This window comes from Triturus cristatus, chromosome 1_2, assembly GCF_964204655.1.
Source record: "Triturus cristatus chromosome 1_2, aTriCri1.1, whole genome shotgun sequence".
Taxonomy (NCBI): domain Eukaryota; kingdom Metazoa; phylum Chordata; class Amphibia; order Caudata; family Salamandridae; genus Triturus; species Triturus cristatus.
This window is the reverse complement of record NC_140580.1, coordinates 898,501,075-898,523,620: the sequence shown is the minus strand read 5'-3', so window position 1 is coordinate 898,523,620 and position 22,546 is coordinate 898,501,075.

The following is a 22,546-nucleotide window of genomic DNA, read 5'->3' as shown; positions in this document are numbered from 1 at the left end:
TGTTCCTCTCGGAAGGGGTCTATTAATAGAGAGCCAGTTGATAACTTTATTCCTAAGAGAGGTAGTGGATTCGAATGTTGAGGATTTTAATTCCGGGACCCCTACCAGAACTAAGGTGTAGGGTGCTGCTTCTGGGGGGAGGTTTACAGGCTTTTGTCTGCGGTTAGGGTATGGTTTCTCGCCAATAGGTGGCGAATCACCCTTGTTATTGGTTGCGGGTATAGCAGTAGCTTTAAGCGGGGGGGTTATTTTTGGAGTGACAGTTACTATAGGCTGGGTTGGAGTTGGGTCCTTGTTATCATTTAAGGGTTGCAAGGTCTTATTTAGTACAACTTGTGTAGTTTTGGGGTTTGTGAGTGGAGGCTTATTATTTGTGGCAATAGGTGGTCCATTACCCTTAGTGGGCTTTGGTCCTAGACCCTCTATTGTAGTTTTAATTCCACTATTGTCAAGTTTCCTTGCGTCAACAAGTTGTACAGTGGCTTTCTCAATGCTAACTAATCTAGCTTCGATTTTAATCAGTCTAGCTTCAAGGGGACTCAATAGGGACCTTAGGAGTGTACCTATGTCCTCCAGTGTGATATCATCAGAGGTAATATCCACTGGCACGGTATTGGTGGACTGTGGTAATGGAATTGTATTATTAATTCTAGGGGGAGTTGTCATTCCCAACTTCTCTAGCATAGAGACAGAGGTGGCTCCTTTCCCCCCTTTGCCTCTCGGTTGTTTGGATTTGGGGGATTCTGTCCTATTATTTTCTTTGTTTTGGGGCCCCCTCTTCTTTTCTTGTATTGCCCCTTCTCTCACCCCCCTATCTCTATCTGTGTTAGGTTCTATAGCTTTAACTGCCTCAGTGTTCTCGGTTAGTGTTGGTAGGGTAATTTGGGTGCTAGGTAGGGCCATTAGGCTCATATCCTCAAGGTCACTTAGCACCTCAATAGTGAACTCTGGATTAGTAGTTGAGGTGCCAGGGAGTGAGCATGATGCTTGATCAATTCTACCACTAGTTGATAGGCAGGATCCAACTTCTGGGGTTCTGGCTTGGGCCAGTGGGCCCATTGAAGATCTCCTTACCCAGTCTATTTCTTGGGAGATTCTTCGCTCCAGCACCTCGATTTCCTCGATCAGAAGAGAGCCAGCTTTAGCAAAGTAGGTGTCAATAGGTCCTTTGACAGCTCCGGCCGCAGCTAGGGAAGATGTTTTACTTCTGGTTTCCCTGGTGCTCATTTCGCTGGTGGTTGAGCGGCCTAAATGTGAGCATGAAAGAGGAGGGGCCCGGACCGGACTCTCACGTACTCGAACGGCCTCAAACGACCCGCTCTTTGCCCGGTCTTCGCCCCGGTCGCTCCCGCTCGCTACCGCGCAGCGATAACTCCTATCTTTAATATAGAGCTGGGGTAGGGCGGGGGGCGTGGCCGGCAGGGAGAGCGGCCACAGGTGTGACACGCAGGGACTCCTGGGCAATGGATTCCCTGCTAGGCTGCTCGCAGCCCTGCCGGAGTGCAGATGGTCCAGGAAGTTTCCAGCTCCCCACACGAGCCTCTCAGTAGGTGCAGGCGCAGCGGGACCCACGCAGCGGGTCCTGCAAGGTGTAGAGTTTTCCGCGAAGAAATCCAGCGACGAAGTCAAGAAGGGTAAGAGCCTCCACACAGTGCTCTGGTCATCCAAAAGGCAAGGTTTCCTTATTATCTCGGAGCATGAATATGTGTTCATGTATGTGGTATAGCAGGGCATCTAGAAAATGTTGGGAAAAACACGAAAGCGCACTCTGAGACACACCACCGCCCACTGCAATGACATCCCGGTAACTACCAGTGGCCAAGAGGTGGAGGGAGCACAACACCTGAACATGTGTGGGAATTGCATTGCTGTGCATGGTTCTACTCTCAAGTTGTGGCTTCAAGGTGTTAATGAGCTTTAGTATAACCCTGCTACTTAGCATATACTGCTCATAAATCTCGTCTTCTGTCATATCCAACAATGTCAGCCTGACTCTGAATATCCTCTACTGTCATCTCTTCCTCTGCAATACTGCCATTATCCACCTCCTCCTTGCTAACACGTACAGGGCAGCCATTGTGGAAAGGATTGTGATGCATTCTGGGTGTGTTTTTATAGGTTGTTCCTGATTACCACCTGTTTCAGCTTAGTGGTAAATTGCATGTGCAAATATACCTTTTTTCGCAATTTCCGACTACTCAGTTCATGCAATTTTGCGAGTCGCTAATTGTGATTCACAATTTTGATAGCACAAAATGCATGCACTAATATTGCGAGTCGGTATTTACTCGCAAATTATTTGGGGCAATTCCGAATGCTTTTTTGTACATTGGAAACAGCCATTTTTGCATGCGCAAATCAATTTGCGACCGATTTTGCTCATGAAAAATGGTCATACATCTGGCCCTCAGCTCCCTCTGTATGAAAGCAATTCATCTGTTTTCCTGAAACAGATGAATGCTCTGCTTCCAGCATGCAGGAGCATTTCCCCGTTCTCGCTTGCTGAAAGCGGAGTGTTTACAGAGGCTTGGAGGGAGCGGTTAAAGCTTCCCCAAAACACAGCAAACAACTATGTCCCGGGGGTGGACAGAGCAGGAGCCAGCCCTTGGCGGGGGCACGCAGTCCCTTTCTTTTGATTTAGTAGGAAGTGGCGGTCCCCAGGGCAGAGAATGGCCGGGAAGGGGGCTGTGTGTCCCCCTCCTATTTTAAGAATAGCATTTGGTCCTCGGGCCCGGCGGTGTCCATGAGCCCCCATTACAAAGAAATTAGCCCCAGGGAGGTGGTGGTCCCCAGGGCACAGGGGGTCAGCAAGACCCCCATTTCTTTTCAATTAGCCCCAGGGAGGTGGATGTCCCTGGGGCACAAGGAGGAGGGCCCGTGCACCACCCTCCTGTACATTTCATTTAAGCCTGCATGCTCCCGGGATCTGGCCCACTCAGTGGCTATATAATAGAGAAGTGCGGAAGCCCACGCTTCTTTTCTTTTGGGTGGGAGCTGCAGATCCAGCGCGACTCGTCAATTTTTTTTAAAAAAATGCTTTACTGCCCCAGGTGGGGTCGCTGTGGTATCCCCCCCCAAAAGGCCTAGTGGGTCAAGGTATTCTTACCCTGCCCCCTTCTCTTTTTTGTAACTTTTTTTTGGGGGACTCAGCTGAAGTTGGGTCTGAAATATGTCTGCCAACGCTTCCTGGTTTACGTGTGCCAGCCAATCAGATTTGAGCATGGGGACTGTCGGATCCTCAGAGGAACCATGTTCCAATATATAAAAATTTGGATATCCCTAAATATTTCCAAAACTACTCAACTGATTTACACCAAATTAGAAAAAGTCACTTCCCTGGGCCCATATCTACCCATCTGCCAAATTTGTAGTAAATCCGTTCAGCGGTGCGGGCTGTTGTCTTGTCTAAAGCTCCTATGGGAACTAACATGGGAAATGCATGTTTTTTTACCCCCCGCCTTTTTATCAGCCCCCGATTGACAGATCGCCCTGAAACTTTCCATGCACAGGAAGGATCACCTTGGCACTTTTTTGGAATATTTCATTAAGATTTTTCAACCGGCGCTAAAGATATAGGCAAGTCAAAAAACGCTTTTCCTATGGAAACATGGTCCTAACTATAACTACCTACTGCCGACTGCCATTAGGTAATATACATGGTTTAGGGGTGGCTTATGGTAAAGGGTAGTAAGGGTCATTTTAGGATTTAAGGGTAGGTAGGGGTAAAGGGTGGTAAAGGTGTTTTCAGTTTTTAGGGTTTAGGAGTGGGTAGTTGTAAAGGGTGGTAAGGGTAAATCTTCAGGTTTAGCAATGGGTATTGGTAAACTGTGGTAATGATAACTTTAGGGTTATTGGGTGGAAAGGGTATTTTTGGAGTTGAGTGTTTAGTAGTATATATGACAAAAGGGGTTTACCTCATCCCAAATTTTTTTATATATATATATATATATATATATATATATATATATCATCCCAAGGTAAGGTTGCCCTTAATGAAGACACACTCTCGAAGCAGATGAACTCTCTAGAGTCCTTTATTTAAAGTAAACAGCATTCACATTTAGAAAAGTTCCTCGCCTTTTTTTTCAGACCTCCTGGTTCTTGTTCACAGGCATGAATGAATCTGCCAGCATGTCAGAACTTTACTCTCCTATGCATGCTAATTAGTTAACTGCCCTCTGGTCGGCATCTCCAGGGAGAACTCGTTCTCTAAAAGCATGCTGGTACTCGTAGTGCCTTGTTCCCAAATCTTACCCTCCAATAGGTGTACGCCATAAAATTCCAATAATCAATTGTTTTTAAGCCCTCCAGTGGGCCTCTCAATGCAATATGTGAATTGAATATCCATTAACCTGCTGTATCGCTCCGAGGTTGTGAGGAATTCAGAACCTCCGGTCTCACATATTACTCTGGTGGTGGTGCAGTTTTCAGGGCAGGACTGCCATCAACATAATTCCAAGGTTGCCCTTAACAAAGACGTGCACTCGAAGCAGATGAACCCTCCAGAGTCCTTTATTTAAAGCAAACAGCATTTACATTAAGAAGAGTAGTTATATAAACAAAAGTGTATGTCCTATGCAGCGAGATTCCTATGAACTAGTCGGAGGCCCCACCCCATTTCTTCAGCACTCTGCAAACACGACTACTTAAAAAAACATAGAAATTCACTGAAAAAGCCAAAGGTTACAGGAACCTTATAGTAGTTAGGAATTTGCATTTAACCCCTTCAATGCCCATGACGAGCTGGACTCGTCATGGGCTGCGGTGGCGCTGTGCCCATGACGAGTCCAGCTCGTCATGAACTCCGCCCGCTAATGAAAGGCGCGGCACTGGGCGGGGAAAGGGGCGGGCATGCAAGGGGTTAAAAAACTAAGAAATTCACTGAAAAAAAACCCCAAGGATACAGGGACGTTATAGTTAGGAAATGGAATTTTTAAAAACCTTGAAAATTCACTGAAAAAACCAAAGGTTACAGGACATTATAGTTAAGCTGACATTTCACTCATATAAAACTGGAGAAATTCAGCCGCTGCAGTTAGTGAGCTAACTATAACTCACGTCCATGCAATGCACTGCTTATGACCTCACATATTACATCACTCATGACATGGTCAGTGACATCACTGATGACATCTCAAATGACATCACTGAGGACGTCATCCAGTGACTGTAAGTGTTTTTAAAATGTTCATGAGTATTAAATATATATCAAGGTGTATCGGTAATTCAGTGGGTGCAAGACTAACTGTATAAGTAAGTGATTAGGTATCTTAGTGAATGTATGGGTGAGTGACTGGTTGTGTGAATGTCTGTATCTGTCTGTCAGTTGGTGTCTAAGTAGCTGTATGGATGTGTGAGTGGGTACGTGAGCTTCTGTATGGGTGAGGGATTGGTTGTTTGGTACCTCTATGGGTGTCTGAGTGTCTGTGTGGGTGGATGGGTGGGTGACTGTCTCTATGGATGGGTGAGTGGGTGTGTCAGTGCCTGTATGGGTTGGTGAGTGCATGTGTGAGGAGCTGTATGGGTGAGTGAGTGTGTGTATAGCTGTCGGTGAGTGAGTGCAAGTGTCAGTGGTATGTGGGTGAGTAACTGGTTATGTGAAAGGCAGTTTAGATGAGTGCTGGAGTATGTGAGTGACTGTGAGAGTAGCTGTATGGGTGAGTTTGTGCTGTGTCACTGACTGTATAGGTAAGTGAGTACCTGTTAGCATCTGTATGAATACGTGAGTGTGTGTGTGTAACTGTATGGATGAGTAAGTGGCTGTGTGATTGACTGTATGGGTGAGTGAGTAGGTATGTAAGTAGCTCTATGGATGACTGACTCAGTGTGTGAATAGTTGAATGGGTATGTGGGTGGATATGTCAGTGCCTGTTTTACTGAGTGAATGTGTGAGTGGCTGTATGAGTAAGTAGATGTGTGTGTTGATCTATGAATCAGTGAGTGGCTGTGTAAATACTGGCATGGGTGTGTGAATGGATTTGAGTATGACAGTGTGGAAGTTGGAGTGGGTATATGAAAGGTTATATGGGGTGTGAGGGGGTGTGTCAGAGATTCTGTGTCATTTGAGATGTCATCAGTGATGTCACTGACCATGTTTTGAGTGATGTAATATGTGAGGTCATAAGCAGTGCATTGAGGGGGAGTGAGTTATAGTTAGCTCACTAACTATAACTACTGAATTTCTCTAGTTTTGTATGAGTGAAAAGTCAGCCTAACTATAACGCCTCTATACACACACACACATTCAGACACCAATGTACTCACCCATATCACCCATACAATCACTACATACCAACTTTCTCACCCATAGAATCACTTACACCGCAAACTCACTCACTCATATAGCAACTGGCACACCCACTCACTCACCAATACTGCCACTCACACAACATCTCACTCACCCACACAGCTACTCACACACCCACTTATACACCCATATAGACTCTTGCACACCCATACACACAAGGATACATACAGTCACACAGCTACTCGCCTTATAAATGTTAGAAGTAGTATCACTCAGTAGTAGTGCACCTAGTATACTAATTTAACTTGTAGTAAGTTAGTATATTTGTTTAACACCCATAAACTATTACAAAACTTGATGATTTCATCAGAAATGTAATTTAAGATGTCATCAGTGATGTCACTGACCATGTCATGAGTGATGTAATAGGTGAGGTCATAAGCAGTGCATTGTGTGGTGTAAATTATAGTTATAGCTCAGGTAACTATAACTGTTGAATTTCACAGTCTTGCACAAGTGAAATCTGAGCCTAACTATAACGTCCCTGTAACCTTTGGTTTGATCAGTGAATTTCTAAGGTTTTTTTAAATTCTGTTTCCTAACTGTAAGGACCCTGCATCCTTTGTTTTTTTAAGTGAATTTTTAAGATTTTTCAAATTCTATTACCTAACTATAACATCCCGGTAACCTTTGGTTTTTTAAGTGAATTTCTATGTTTTTTGAAATAGTAGTTGTGTTTGCAGTGTGCTGGAGAACAGGGGTGGGCCTCGGACCAGCTCTCAGGAATCCTGTTGTGTTAGACTTACCGGAGGTAACAGGAGGGCTTCTTGACCCCCAAGAACCCTCAGCATCCAAGAGGACTTCATCTCCCAACCAGCACTGCATCAAGAGGTGCATTTGCAGAGTAGTGGAGAAAGAGGGTGTGGCATCCGAAGACCTCTCAGCAATTCCACTGTGTGGGACTTGTTGGCCCCCAAGGACCCTCTGGAGCCAAGGGGATTTCATCCCCCAAGCCACCAGAAGGCGTGTTTGCAGAGTAGTGGAGAAATGGGTGTTGCCTCTGAAGATCTCTCAGTGAACCCCTGCTGTGTAGGAATTACTGGAGGTAAAAGGAGGGCTAATTGGCCCCCAAGGACCCTCTGGAGCCAAGGGGACTTCATCCCCCAACCAGCACTGTGCCAGGAGGCACGTGTGCAGGGTGGAGGAGAAAGGGGGAATGGCCTCTGAAGTCCTCTTAGTATTCAGGCTCTGTGGGACTTACAGGAGGTAACAGGAGGGTTTGTTGTCCCCAAGGACCTTCAGCATCCAAAGGGGCTCTAACCCTCAACCAGCAGTCCACCAGAATGCACATTCACAGACTGGTAGAGAAAGGGTATGTCGCCTCCTAAGACCGCTCAGCAATTCCTCTGTGTGGGACTTACTGGAGGTAACAGGAGGGTTTGTTGGATCCCAAGGACCCTCTGCAGGCCTTCATCCCACCAACCAGCAGTGCGCCAGGAGGAGCGTTTGCAGATTCTTGGAGAAAGGGGGCAGGGCCTCTGGCATCTTGCTGTCCCACAATTTCTTTCAATTTTTTTAATGTATTCCAGGAGCAGGCTGCATTGCCCCTTCCCTGGACCGTTATGGGCCCCAGGAAACCCATCCCCAGGGCCAGCCTTTTTTGAATGGGGAGGCGGCCACGCAGCCCAACTCCCCGGGCCGATTTTGGCCCCAGGGACCTATCCCCAGGCCCAGCCTCTCTTCTGGGTGCCCTGGTCCCACCCAGGGCATCCATTTAGTTTTGTTGGGGACCACAGGGTAGCTTCAAGGCCCTCGTGGTCTCTGCTGGCTTTCCGTCTCCTGCAGGAGCAGGCATTCCTTTTACAGAGATGGAGCTGCTAACATGCAGCTCCCTCTGTAAAAGCAGGTGTGCTCCGCTTTCAGGAAGCAAGAGCATTCTTAATGCTCTTGCTTGCCGAAAGTGGAGCACAGTTTGCTATGGCTTGGTGGGAGCGGTAAAGCTATGTCTTGGGCACCCCAGGACATAGCAGGAGTGGCTCTTGGTGGGGTGGCAGTCTCCGGGGCTGCACAGGGATCCACGCTGACCCCCGCATTAATTGTAATTAAAGCCCTGGGGAGTTGGCAGCCCCCGGGACTGCAGAGGGTCCGCGCGCCTCCTACATTATTTTCTGAATAAGTCCTGGGGAGGTGGCGTCCCATGGAGCTGTGGGGTGTCTGCGCTGCCCCTGCATTATTTGTAATTAAAGCCCCAGGGAGGTGGCAGCCCCCAGGGCGGCGGGGTTCTGCGCACCTCCTTTCGCATTTTTTTCTGAATAAGTCCTGGGGGTGGCGGTTCTCAGGGCCATTATTGGCTTTTTTACAATTTGTCCCGGGGAGGTGGTGGTCCCCAGGGCTTCAGGGAGCTGTGTGGCCCAGCATTACTTGTAATTAAAGTCCCTCAGAGGTGGTGCCCCTGGGCTGTGAGGGGTCTGTGCACCCCCTTGCAATATTTTCTGAATAAGCCCCAGGGTGGTGGCTAGGTGGGGGTCTGAGAGGCCACATCTAAAAGAATAAAGAAGCCCTGGGGAGGTGCTGGTCCAAGGGGCAGTGGGGGAGGCCGTACATGTCTTCCCGTATTTTTTTCTCATCTAGCCCCGGGGAAGTGGTGGTCCCTGGGGCATCAGTAGGCCCCAGGAGGGGGGCCATATGCCCCCTCCTTTATTATTTAAATGCCCCCATGACCTGGCCCACCCAGGGGCCAATTAACAATGAAGTGCAAGAGCACGTGCTTCATTTTTTAAAGCTTTGTGGCTGGATCCACGGATCCCATCAAAAATGTTAAGAAAATATGCTTTTCCGGCCAGGCAGGGTCCCTGTGGTACCCCCAACAAGAGGCCTAGGGGGTCGGGGTTTTTCTACTCTTCCCCCTTTTCTTTTTTTTAAGGTTTTGTCTGGGACTCAGCTCAAGCCGAGTCCCAAGATGTCTGCCAAGTACTGGCAGCCAATCAGATTACAGCATGGCGACTGTTGGATCCGCGGATAATCCATGTCCCAAGATATACGAATGTGTTTTCCAGTTAATGCCTCCCAAACTACTGAACGGATTTCCACCAAATCACAAAAAGCACCAACTGCATACCAAGATCTAGCTTCCTGCTAAATTTGGTGTAATTCCGTTAAGCAGTTTGGATTGTAGGCTTGTTCAAAGATCCGATGGGAATTAACATGGGGAAACTGCATTTTGGGAGCCCACTATTTTCTCGGCCCTCGCTTGACGAACCACACCAACACTTTCTAAAGTACCGGGCAAATTTTGGGGGAAAATTTCATGAATATTCATTAACTGGTGCCAAAGATATAGGCACCTGAAAATAATCACTTCCTATTGAAACTATGGGGTCTATTGCGATGGCGGCCGCAACGGCTAAAGGGACCGCCCGCCATAGGTGCGGCGGTCCTGCCGTAGGCATTAGGATGCGCCCGCCACACTGGCGGGCGCATCCTGTATTTTTTACATTGCGGCGGGCGGTGCTGCAAGCAGCACCCGCCGCAAGGTAAAAATTGCATGTTGTGCATTTGAATGCACAACATAACAGGCACCGGTGCCTGCCACCTTGTGCATGCAAATGCTGGGGTGTACCATAGGTACCCCCCATGTGCACCCCCCTACACCCTGGGGGCCCGCAACGTGCCCCCAAATGCAGGATCCGCATGCCTTTCCATGGCGGCGTTGCCACCATGGAAAGGCTGCTCTCTGCAGTCATCGTAATATGGATGGCGGTGTCTTGTAGACACCGCCACCATATTAAACACTTTTTCTGCCCAGTCGACGAGTCGACCGGCGGAAAACTGTCGGATGGTCTTTCCGTCTGCCAGGGTCCCCCACGCCATCGTAATGTGGCGGGGGGAAATGGTAGGCGGGCTATGAATGTTGGCGGGTGGATCACCACCGCCATGTGCGCGGTGGCGACCCGCCCGCCAACATAATCGACAACGTCCACCTGCCACCGCAAAGGCTAAAGCAGGAGTACTCATAGTACGGCCCGCGGGCCGCCAGCGGCCCGGCAAGCCTTCCTTTGCGGCCCGCGGACCTTGCAGACATCATATGCCTTTGTGTTTTTTATATCGCCAGTTGCGAGCTATGGGGTCCGGGCGATTCTTTTAAAGAACATTCACTTGTTAATGAGGCTTTGTTGTACTTCACCTCTTCTTAGCGCCCCTGCATCTCCACTCTGATTGAGTGGAGATGCAGGGGCACTAAGAAGAGGTGAAATACAACAAAGCCTCATTAACAAGTGAATGGTCTTTAAAAGACCTGTGAAGTACTTGGGTGCGGCGGCTGTGTGCGTTCCCGGAAAGCTGTCTCAGCGCGGGGTGAGGTGACTGAGGGTGAAAAGGACAGCAGGCTGAGGAGATGGAGGGCAGCAGGGAGTGAGAGCAGGGGGTGAGGTGACAGCGGGAGGAAGACAGAGTGCGACAGAGGGAGGAAGAGGGAGGGAGAGAGAGAGGGAGAAGAGCTTCCCCTGCCATCAGCCTCAAAAACTTAGGGAAAAACAGGGCTGCCCATCACCTGCTTCGGTTCAGGGGGGGCGGAGGCTTCCCTTCACCGTACCCTGCCCCCCGCTACAGTGAGGACCCTGAATCAGTGGGGCGTATTGAGGAGGAAGACACTGAAGACGAGAAAGAAAGTGAAGTCGGGGAGCAGGGTTCGCCCCACGTACACCTAAACATACCCAGACGACTCGAGGCTTCCGAGCAGCAGAAAAAGAGGGAGAGCCCCAAGACATCTCCATTGGTGATTTCAGTGAAGAGGCCATCCAACGAAAGCCTGAATAATGACCCAGCAGCCTGATAACTGTGCTCACAACCTTTGACCCAAACCTTTTGTATTTACCCTTTGTCTTTACCTACATGTGCCACAACAAAGTGATTTTCAACCCTTTTAGTCCATGCCAGTAAACACATCGCAACATTTTAACACAACTTATTTCTGTTCAGATGTACAAATATTTCTTTCCATAGCAATCGGTTCTGTAAGCTTTGAGACATTGTGTTTCTTATTATTGTGTTTTTCGGAGGTTCTGTTTTATGTCATCTTTTGCTGCATTACAAAAGTCTAAAAACGTTACACTACAAATATAATTTCTTTCCAATACGTCTTTCTTGAAACTTTATTACATTCAACTGCCAAATTACTAAAAAAACAGAGGGGGAAGACAGAGAGAGGGAGGTAGAGAGGGGGAGAGACAGAGAGAGAGGGAGGGAGAGGGAGGGAGACAGAGTGAGAGGGAGGGAGGGAGACAGAGGAAGAACAGAGGAGGAGGGAGGGAGACAGAGAGAGGGAGACAGAGAGGGAGAGGGAGGGAGACAGAGAGGGACGGAGACAGAGAGAAAGGGAGACAAACAGTGATTGATAGAGATAGAGGGAGGGAGACTGAGATAGAGGGAGGGAGAGAGAGAGAGGGAGGGAGGGAGAGAGAGAGGGAGACAGAGGGAGGGAGACAGACCGAGACAGACAGAGGGAGGGAGACGGAGTGAGAGGGAGACAGAGAGGGAGAGGGAGGGAGAGGGAGGTAGGGAGACAGAGAGAGAGGGAGACACAGAGTGAGTGAGACAGAGTGAGTGAGACAGAGAGGGAGGGAGACAGAGAGAAAGGGAGACAAACAGAGTGATGGAGACAGAGGGAGAGAGAGATAGAGAAAGGGAGGGAAACGGAGGGAAACGGAGAGAGAGAGAGGGAGAGTGATAGATAGAAGGAGAGGGAGAGGGAGGGAGACAGAGAGAGGGAGGGAGGGAGACAGAGCGAGAGATAGATAGATAGATAGATAGATAGATAGATAGATAGATAGATAGATAGATAGATAGATAGATAGATAGATAGATAGATAGATAGATAGATAGATAGATAGATAGATAGATAGATAGATAGATAGATAGATAGATAGATAGATAGATAGATAGATAGATAGATAGATAGATAGATATGTGTGAATGCCTGGTCTGGTGGCTCAGTGGACGAAGGCGTCCGCTGCAGGGGCCTATGTTCAACCTCATGGTCATAGTTTTTTTTGGGGTCTAGCCCCGCCCCCTCCCCCACTGGCCCCGCCCCTACCAGTGCGGCCCTCAGCCAGAAACCACACTGTAAATTTGGCCCCGAGAGAAGGTTTGTGAGTACCCCTGTGGGCCGCTAAAGGGACCACCCGCCATAGGTGCGGCGGTCCTGCCGTAGAAATTAGGAGGCGCCCGCCACACTGGCGGGCGCATCCCATATTTTTTACATTGTGGCGGGCGGTGCTGCAAGCGGCACCCGCTGCAAGGTAACAAATGCATGTTGTGCATTTGAATGCACAACACGACAGGCACCGTGCGGTGCCTGCCACCTTGTGCATGCCAATGCTGGGGGGTACCATAGGTACCCCCATGTGCACCCCCCAACACCCTGGTGGCCTGCAATGGGCCACCAAATGCAGGATCCGCATGCCAAAGGCTGCTCTCCGCAGTCATCGTAATATGGATGGTGGTGTCTTGTAGACACCGCCACCATATTAAACACTTTTTCCGCCCGGTCGACGAGTCGACCGGCGGAAAACTGGCGGATGGTCTTTCCGTCTGCCAGGGTCCCCCACGCCATCGTAATGTGGAGGGGGCAAATGGTAGGCGGGCTGTGAATGTTGGCGGGTGGATCGCCATGTGGGCGGTGGCGACCCACCCGCCAACATAATCGACCCCTAGGTCGTAACTATATCTACCTTCTGGTGACCGCCAGTAGGTGCTAAATATAAATATATATAGATATATGTAACATTCGTATTGGGAAATAGGAATAGCGCCCAGCGCTAAAATTCTCAGTTACTGGTCCCCACCAGTATCTTATTTTTTAAATCATAAATTGCCATTCACTGAGAATCAAAGCACAAGAAATAACTTATTACTGAATATTTCTTTGTTATTCTTTTATTCTTTCTTCAGATATTTTCTCAAAACAGCACGCAGCCTCCAAAGTTGTGCGAGTATTCGGAAATTGCCAACACGTGTTTCCCACCAATCACGCTTCTTCAGAGCTGTAGAAAAATATATTCTTGATCTTTCCTGGCTGATAGTTTCTTAAGTAGTGCCGTATTATGAACTAATCACGTTTATTGTATCTCCAAAATGTATTTTCCTTTTTATGCTTTATTAATACCATCTCCTTTTCATTGGATATACTCTTCCATACACCTTCATATTTGTTCCCCCATGATACGGGTCGTGAAGTGTCTTTCCGTCTGCGTGGTCCCTTTCTGCAGCCAGTTTTGTGTTCCCCAACAACAACAATAATAATAATCTGGGTGCCCCAAGTCAGCTCCGGGGCACCACTTAAATTAATAAAACTGCTAGCTCCTGTGCGGTTCCATAGGGCTGTTTGCATGGAGCTGGTGGGACCGAGAGTGCTCAGGGGCTCCCTGTGAGGCCCCTATAGAAAAATAACCAGTGGGTGCACAAGGTGGGACCACAACACCCAGAAAAAAATGCATAAAAAAACGAATACAAAATGAGCTGTCACAGACGCTCATTTATTATTCACTGCTACTTCAAGGAGCGCCCTATAATGCCCTGGGAGGGCTATTTACATATATTTTGTTTTTGCTGATGACTCTAGAAGGGATATTACCAAACAAATGTTTAATGAGGTGTTGGGGCTGCAGGTAGTTCTACAGCCCCCCAGCAATATTAGAAAAAAGCATTTGTCACCACAAACATGTAATAATCGAATTTTGCAAAAATTAAGAGCCATAAACGTGTAGTTTAATAAAACTTTATTAAATATTTTTAAGGAATCAATATTAAAAAATATTGTATTGTGGATACTAGTGAAATAAAGAATTGATTAAACGTATTGGTAATTTTTGGTGGATGGCCGAAGGCCAGGCCCTGTGGCAAACCCCCCACACCAAATGGCCATGCACAAAGGTGGATGGGCTGCCTTCCGAGGGGTTGGCCACAGGCCAGGCCCTGCAGCCGACACTCCTCTGTTCATGGCCAAAGGCTGTGCGTGGCCAGGGCTTGGCTTTAAGAATGGTAATAAAATATTACTTTACATTACAAAACTACTCTATAAATTCACTGAAAAATCAAAGGTTAAAGTAATGTTATAGTTAGGTGAAATATTCAGTAACAATGTAACATTTTAAACTCTAAAACCATAGAAATTCACCAGTTATAGTTATCTCAAGTAACCATAACTTGTGCCCTAAGGTAACTATTACTTGTGCCCTCGCCATGCACTGCTAACTCATAACTGCCAAGGTTTCAGGTTGCTTTGTGTGACATTTTCAAAATGTCATCATAATTATGAGTGACATTTTAACAACTATGAGTGACGGTCAATTGTCCTAACACTTTGACAGCGGGCCCCCGCTATACGAGTGCAGTAGTATCAATGCTTAGCCTGCCCAGGTAAAGGGGCCTGATTTCCCTGCTTAGCTCAAAGCCGCTGTTCCTGCCCTTGCAGCTGAAGTCTTGTATACTCGGTGGTATGGGGAAAATCAACACGCTCCTCTCGCCCTGCAAGGGGGAGGGGCCGGTATTACAGTCCCAATCCTGTGGTGCCACTATCAATGCTGTCCCGATTTACCAGGAGGGCAGAGGTGGCGTTTTCACCTGCCCTGCAAATATGCAATGTAATCTAGGGCCGTGGCGGCCAGAAGTGCAGAGATGCCAACCAGCTGTAAAAATTACCCCAAAGCCAAGCGGCCCGGCCCAGTTGACAGCACATGACACACGCAACTCTAGGACAGCCACCGCGTCAACATAGGGTATTATTTTAGGGGTCAGCCTCATGCTGGAATCCAATTGGCCAGGCGGCAGCCTGAGAGTGTGCTGGGGCGCGGATTATGTGGTGTCGCGAAAAACTACAGTGTGGAGTCACATAGAATTAGAAGTGTGAATTGCACTAAGGACACTTTTTATTAAAAGTCTGACTCACCGTGCGAACCGTGGCATTTCGCTATAACAGACTGCCAAGTGGCTGCAACGACTGTAAGGCTGCCGGGGGGGGGGTTGCGCAGCGGCCCGCCCCTTTGAGGGCGGCCGCCTTAGTGCCACAGGAAGGCACAGGGGTGGGAGGTCGTGTCCCTGGGTTTGACCAAGGGAGACCCCAGACAGGTAGCTGCTTCCGGCGGGGAGGAGCAAAGGGGGGTACATATGCTGTCCCCGCCCCCTCCTCGCCCTCTTGTCCGCTCGTTCGCCTTGGGTAGCAGTTCGCTGTCCGGATTAGTCGTGTTCGCGCTCATCCCCCTCCATCTTTCGCGGTGAGTTCAGCCGGTTACCTTACTCTCGCCCCGGCCTCGTCCCTGGGCAGTACCAGGAGACGGGGCCCTGTGGTCGGTGCACCACGGGCGGGGGGGGGTGCCGTGCGCGTGGGGGCTGGCTGTGTTGTGTTGTGGTGGGCCATTTCTTCAAGAGCCACTGGGGCCTTAAGGTTAGGTGCGTGTTACGTACCCTGGCGACAGTCTCCATCGCATTGCTTCGCCTGCGGTGGATGTCTTTCGTAGGCCCCGGGCACCTCGTTATGGCCCTCCATGGTTCCAGGGGGGCAGGGTTCGAGGCTGGGCTGGGAGCGGGGCGTTGCAACCGCGGGGCGCGCCAGGCCTAGGCTGTTGTGCGCTTAGATTCGAGGCCCCGGGGTTGTAGGCCGTCCCTCTCGAATCCCCCCCCCCCCCGCAACCACAGTCGATTTCCAGCTATATCAACCCTTTTGCAATATCGGTCAATATTCTGGCGTTGTGTGCCTTGCGGTGGGTATGCGGTCCTAGGTTGAACGTCTGGGCTCACTGTCGTATGCTGGGACTTCATTGTTGCGAATTGCAGGCGGCAGAGGGATGCCTGGCGCACGTTCTTTGCAGCGGGCACGTAAACCCTCTGCCCCAACTTCGCAAGGTAAAAGCGGTTGTGGGGAACACAAGATTTTCATGGGAGCATTTGACGGTTTATATTGAGGATTCACGGCGCTAGAACCGGCGTGCCGGCAGCAGCGCACCTCACCGGGCTTCACGGCGCTAGAAGCGGCGTGCCGGCAGCAGCGCACCTCACCGGGCTTCACGGCGCTAGAAGCGGCGTGCCGGCAGCAGAGCACCTCACCGGGCTTCACAGCGCTAGAAGCGGCGTGCCCGGCAGCAGCGCACCTCACCGGGCCCCACGGCGCTAGAGCCAGCGTGCCGGCAGCAGCGCACCTCACCGGGCTTCACGGCGCTAGAAGGGGTGCCGGCAGCAACGCACCTCGTCGGGATTCACAGCGCTAGAAGCGGTGCCGGCAGCAGGGCACCTCACACAGTGAGGCCCTACCGTAACCACATATAACTAGATGTTTGTCGGAGGGGCAGGAGTAGGGAATTCTCCCGACAAAGAATGACTAACTATCAGGACGCTCGCCGTCATAGGAACAATAAATCACCCGAGTTGTCTCGCCGTTCGTCATGCTACTCACCATCAGGTGCAGCCAGAGCACGCTAATAACCCAAGCCTTGTGGTGTAAATTTCTACCCAATTCAGCAGGTTTACACTCTAAAAGTTATAAGTCAGGGATTCTAATCAACCCCGGTTGCGGTTTCTGGCATCCGCTCCCACGCCCGGGTCGCACTTCGGCGAAGCGATAAGGATTTGGCGGGAGTAGGGAGCCATGCTACATGCAATTGGTGAGCCTGCGTGTGCGGTCCATGGGCCACGCCCGTCCTGGCCTGCGGCCTCTCGGCACCGCGCCTCGGGTCCTTAGGGGATTTGCGTGGCTCCCACTCCCACGCGCTTGGGGCCTCAGGAGGGGCACATGGAGCCTTGTGGGCCATGGGGGGGGGGCCTCTATGAGCTTTTCCCGTTTTCGGCCTGCGCCCCCCCCCCCCCTTTCAGCGGCGTGCAGTGGTCGCGACAAGGCCTGCAGGCCACAAAAAGCAAAAAAAAAATAAAAAAAAAAAAAAAAAAAAAAAAAAGGTTAACAACCTCTCCATCCCCCCCCTACTTAGATCGTGCTGTGCCTGGGGTCTGGCTGAGCGGTGGAACCTGCGTGTTGCTGGACAGGGGTGTAAGTTCACCAGGGGACGGGGGGGACACGGAGACTAAGCTCCCGGCCTGCAGTGCTGGAATTATGGCGGGACTATCACATGTTGTTAATTGAACACGTTCCCCCCAGCAGATTGACACACGGGCCCTGTGAGGTCGTATCTTAACACTTTAAGCAAGTCTCACCGAACGATGGAAAACCTATGGGTAGGGAGGGTACCTCGCAGCACAGATTGAGAATAGTACTTATCGGTATATCGGTACTTATCATCTTGGGCCGGAGGAACAACTCTAGAGTTTGTTCACCACGTGTTCGAGCCCACCATTGCACCTGGAGTCATTCAGGCCACCGGGTGGTGCTGCTTCACCGTTTTCAACATTACTAGCACAGAAAGAACACTGCGGCACAAGTTTACAGAGAATATGGCCACGACACGCTAAAGGCCAGGTGAGGGGAGAGCCCTCACGGAGGTACATCAGTCAGAAGCAGATAGGGAATGCACATGCATCGTGTTGCGGGGAGCAAGGATAAACGGGGTTCGGGTGCACAACCCTCCTGCCCTGCACCACTGTTATGTTTCACGATTTTGGGAATGAGTTGAGGCGGCCCTCGTCCCTTGGAGAGGCCACGTGCATTTCTCTTCACAGTCGGCTGTGAATCCAACTTGGTTCGGAGCACGGTGTTTTAAAATCAAGAGTTAAGCTCCCTTGCAAATCCGCCGGCGATGACTATCACTCATTTGAAGCATCTTTAGGTCGCTGGTATATGTAAACCTAATACCGGGGACACAGTGTTGGGGAGCGTTTCTCCGGCACGGAGGGGAAGGTGCTGCTCACTGGGCCCCAATTTGCCTCCCTTGTTGGCTGCTGGACGTGTCACTGTAGTGCAGGCGCCAGGCGGATAGCCCATCAGCACAAGAACACACTACTTCTGTTCCCTTTCCTGTGGGTCGGCACAGGACTTGTGCCTTTGGTAATCAGGCCAATGGGAGGTAGTGCTGCACATTGGGAACATTACGTAGGCGTTCGCGTGCTCCTCCGTCGTGACTGTTAATAAGCGGCCGAATTTGGGAGAGGATGTGGTTCGTGGGCGGCGCTGCCGCTTTTGGTGCAGGAAACCAGGGTTCGAGCCTCAAGCTTGCGTACACATCCCGTCAGTCTGGGCACATCACTTATTTCTCCTCGTGCATGAGTGTGTAATTTTATTAGCGATGTATAGCGCTTCGGTTTGAGTTCGCGCAATATAAATATGGGCGCAGAACGCACAGCCAGCCTGGATCCTTGGGGTGTAAGGAAGCCGATGCTTCAGGGTCGCCCAGGCTGGGATGGGACTCCCAGCGGGCAGCCGGCTAGAAGTTGGTCGGCTTCTTCGCCAGCGCTGGGTGCACATCGCCAGTCCGGCTCCATTATGGCTGCTGCTTTCCAGCTCGGGCACGCGCGCTGTGACCCGGTTTGACATAGGGGCTTCATCACACTAATCATGTGCTGAAGTAGTAGCAACTCAGCACAAACGGTGACCTGCAGCTATATGCAGGGGCTTTGTAGTGGAAGGCAGTCGTTTAAATAGCTCACTGTTCAGATCCCTGGGAGAACCCAACATATTTAGAGAGGGAACTTTTGTACACACTTCCATAAAATCCTTACTACTGGAAGAGTGGAGAAAGAAGTAGGGGAGGAACTGATTTATATGCAGCAATAGCTGCAAAGAGAGCTAACAGTTGCACTCAATGAATTACTAAACATTGCCTAGTACTGTCTCTTTTGGGCCCTTTAGTGAATCACCTGACCCCTTGGCAAGCTTGATGCACTGCTTCTTCTATTTGCAGGTGGAGGATCGCCAGATGCTCTTGGGATTTAAACGTCCACTATTATGCCCTAACCACTTTCCATAATGAAGGAACTGATTAAGTCCACGGTTCCTCTATTCTAAAATATTGTGCTGGTGGTAAGAATATCTTATGTATTGCACACTGCATATAGCATTGATTGGAATGGCCACTCAATGAGGTGATTTATCTCATCATTAAAATACCTGAAATATGATCATACTCTTATTCGTATCGCAGGATTCTTTGAACTGCATTTCCCTGCCGTCCTGCCTAATTTCCCCTTAATGATTGACTTTGGAATACCTCTAATATTCATGGCTTCATACCCTGTGCCATTTGAAGGCAGAGCCCCTTTTCTTTATCAGGATGTTGCATCTTAGCACTGTGACATTTGAAATGTTGGATATGTGTATGGGTATTTTGGCATCCTCCAAATGTTTGCCTCTGTGACAGAACCTGTTTCAGTCGGCCACTTAAACCTGGTGAATTCCAAACACCTATTTCGCACACTTAATTTACTATTAAGTACTGGTTATATGGTGCTATTTGTGCCGAGGACCTGTAAATTCATGCTCAAGTGGCCTGCAGGACTTACCGTGTCTCCCTACTTCGGAAACCTGAGCCAGTTGGGGAGCCCTGCAGACCAGTTTTTTAATTCTTATCCAATACTGGTAGCTTACGCTGTTGGTGTCTTTCCTAAAGAATTGGCTGTTAACTGGTGTGGGGGGACAGCCCAGCTGTCGTACACGCAGGCAGGCTGACATGAGGTAGAATAGCTCTTGGTGGGCCTTGCAACAAAGCTTGATGGTGAATTATTTCACTATATGCAACGAAAAGCACTGACCAGCCGATAGATGGGTTTGGGTAGGTAGTGCTCCTCGCGTTGAAAATATAGAGATGCGATGCTAGGGCGCAGTATGTCATGTAACTGGAGCTGCTCCCCACCACTATGATCGGGAGCAGGGGGAGGTGTCACTTTGCATCCAGCACCTAGGCGAAGCAAAGAGTTATGCCTAGTGTTGAGTGAGTGTTAATGTTACCTGGTCGTTCTGGGCCTCCTGAGGGTAGGATGTCCTAGCGGCAAGGAACAACTAGGGTGGTTTTCGCTGCTTCAGTGACCAAAAAAAAAAAAAAATGCAGCGGGGGCCCGCCTCACACGGTAGTGGGTAAAGATCACACACGCCACAGGTGCCGAGGCCTGTCCTGATGCCTGGCGTTGGGCTCCCAGGTTGCCTCTGAAGGGCTAGGCCTTCAGACGCTGAAAGGATGTTCGTTGTTATTTACTCGATTGTTAAACGATGGGCTATTTTCTGGGTCATCCGCGGATGTAGAGCGCTAGGCGCTTGTCTTTCCATTGGGTCGGTTTGTTGCGGGATGGTGGTTTATGGGGCAGGTCACAGGCTGCTTCCTCTCGCTGTGTTTGTTCTTCTAGGTGTGGTCGGGTCAAGTGACGGAGGAGAGCAATCAGCGCATGGTATATCTGGGCATGAAGGAACGCCAGGCAAGATTGTAGCGTAGGCAGATAGTGGTACCTATCGGGGACTGGATGTTGGTCTCAATGGCATGCCGCCATGCAAGGGGACCATGTACCTAGGTCACGTCGATCAGGCAGTGACAGGTGAACTGGGACCAGGTGTACTAGAATATACAGGACTGGTTCCCACCACGGGCGGTCAGATGGGAAGTTGTCATCTTGATTTTCACTGGAAACCCTCACTCCATCACGCCTATTGTAAGCTGAGGATGCCTGTTGATGCGGTTAGACCTGCTATTAGTTAGTACACTCACTGTTGTGCCTTGGCCCGGTTTGTCTCGCATCAGGGCCAGTTGGGGTTACTGGCGAGTTGTTTGTTCTGCGGCTGAAGCGGGCGCTTCTAGAACAGGGCAAGATTGATTGGCCAGGCAGCATGACAAAGGTCTTTTCGGCACTGGCAGAATGTTGCAGGCTGCGAAGTAGTGCCTTAACAGAACATGGATTTGTCAACCTTCAGCAAGGAAATGATTAGCAGCAGGAAGGTATTGAACCATGGTGAGCAAGTGCTTCTGGGTTCGTGCTCTACAGGAGCAAGGGAATTGCAATCTGTTCCATCAGGGTACGGGGACCGTCTATAGCGCCAGATACTGTAAAGCTGCCAGTTTCGCCCTGGGCTGGGTTGTCAATGTCATCCAACTTTGCAGCCAGACTCTGAGCAGGCAAAGCAAAGGCACACTTGCGATGGTGCAACGGGCACTCAGCAGTAGAGTTAGATGTCATCATACCCCGGTATGAAGCAGTGATGAAACGTAGGTTGTGGCCACACACGACCAGGCACTCGAGGGCAGCTGGGGCGGGGGGTGCCAGTGCCAAGAGGGTGCGGGTTGCCTGGGTAGGGCAGAAGGCTGAATTGTTAATTTGATGGCATGGTGCCAGTTGCTTTAGTTATGTGCACGTTTCTTGGCAGTGTCAGAAACTTTCAGAACGCAATGCTGGTGGTTAGCCTGTTGTCATGCTGTTCAGAGGTATTTTAGCTCAGGCATGGCTAAGCATGGGTTATAGGCCGGTGGTCTGCCCTGGGATTCCTGTAACAGGCAGGTGAAGCAGCAGAACTTGGAGGGGCTTGGGTTTGACCTCTGAATACTGGGGCGGAGCCTGGTTGCGTACTTAGCAGCCCGCCCTTGAGTTCGACGAAATAGGTACCTTTGATGCGAGTATCGGTACCGGGTAACTTCCCCCGCCCTCCAGCACTGGCTGGCAGCTATGCAGGTTGTGGAAGTGGCCTTCCTCGGGGGCGATATGGTCCACATGATTGAGGGAAACCCCGGGGTAATGCTTTTGGGCTACCAATTAGCAGGAGAACAATTGGCGTACCCAGTATCCAAGATAGTGGAGAATTTTACACGTTGGTCCTCCTCTGTGGTCACTCAGTCCTGTCTCTCCCTGGTATACTAGCAAAAGTTTGGGAGGGCAAGGCTTCTCATTTGGTGGTGACTGGAATGCGATGGACATACTCCAACTGAGTGAAGGAGGAGGTAAGGCGGGCTTGTCAACTCTTACCCCTCCCACATTGGCACTGTCAGGCAGGAGTGTCTTGTCAAGGGGATTGTTCTTCAGCCATTCAAAGGCTACATTGGACCAACGCCTAGTTTTAGGTTTACGGTCATTTCAGTCAAAATCCACGGGGGAGTTAGAAAGGATGAGGGCACCTGTCCTGAGGGGCAGGCCGCCCGCCGGTCCAGCTGGGCGTAGATTGTCTTGGCTGGACCTGGGAGAAGCCCGGTATCAGTTGCTGTAGGTAAAAAGGTCTACCTGGAGCCATGCGCAGTTGCGCAGAGCAAAGAGGTTTTGGGCTTCATCAGGCATGGTCTTATACACGCCAAGTCCACAGGGTGCCGGGAGGGAGATGGGGTGCACCTCTCTAGTTTAGGCACGGTTCTTTCCTACTGGACCTAGGGGAAGCTTTGGCGGCAGCAGGTTGTAAGG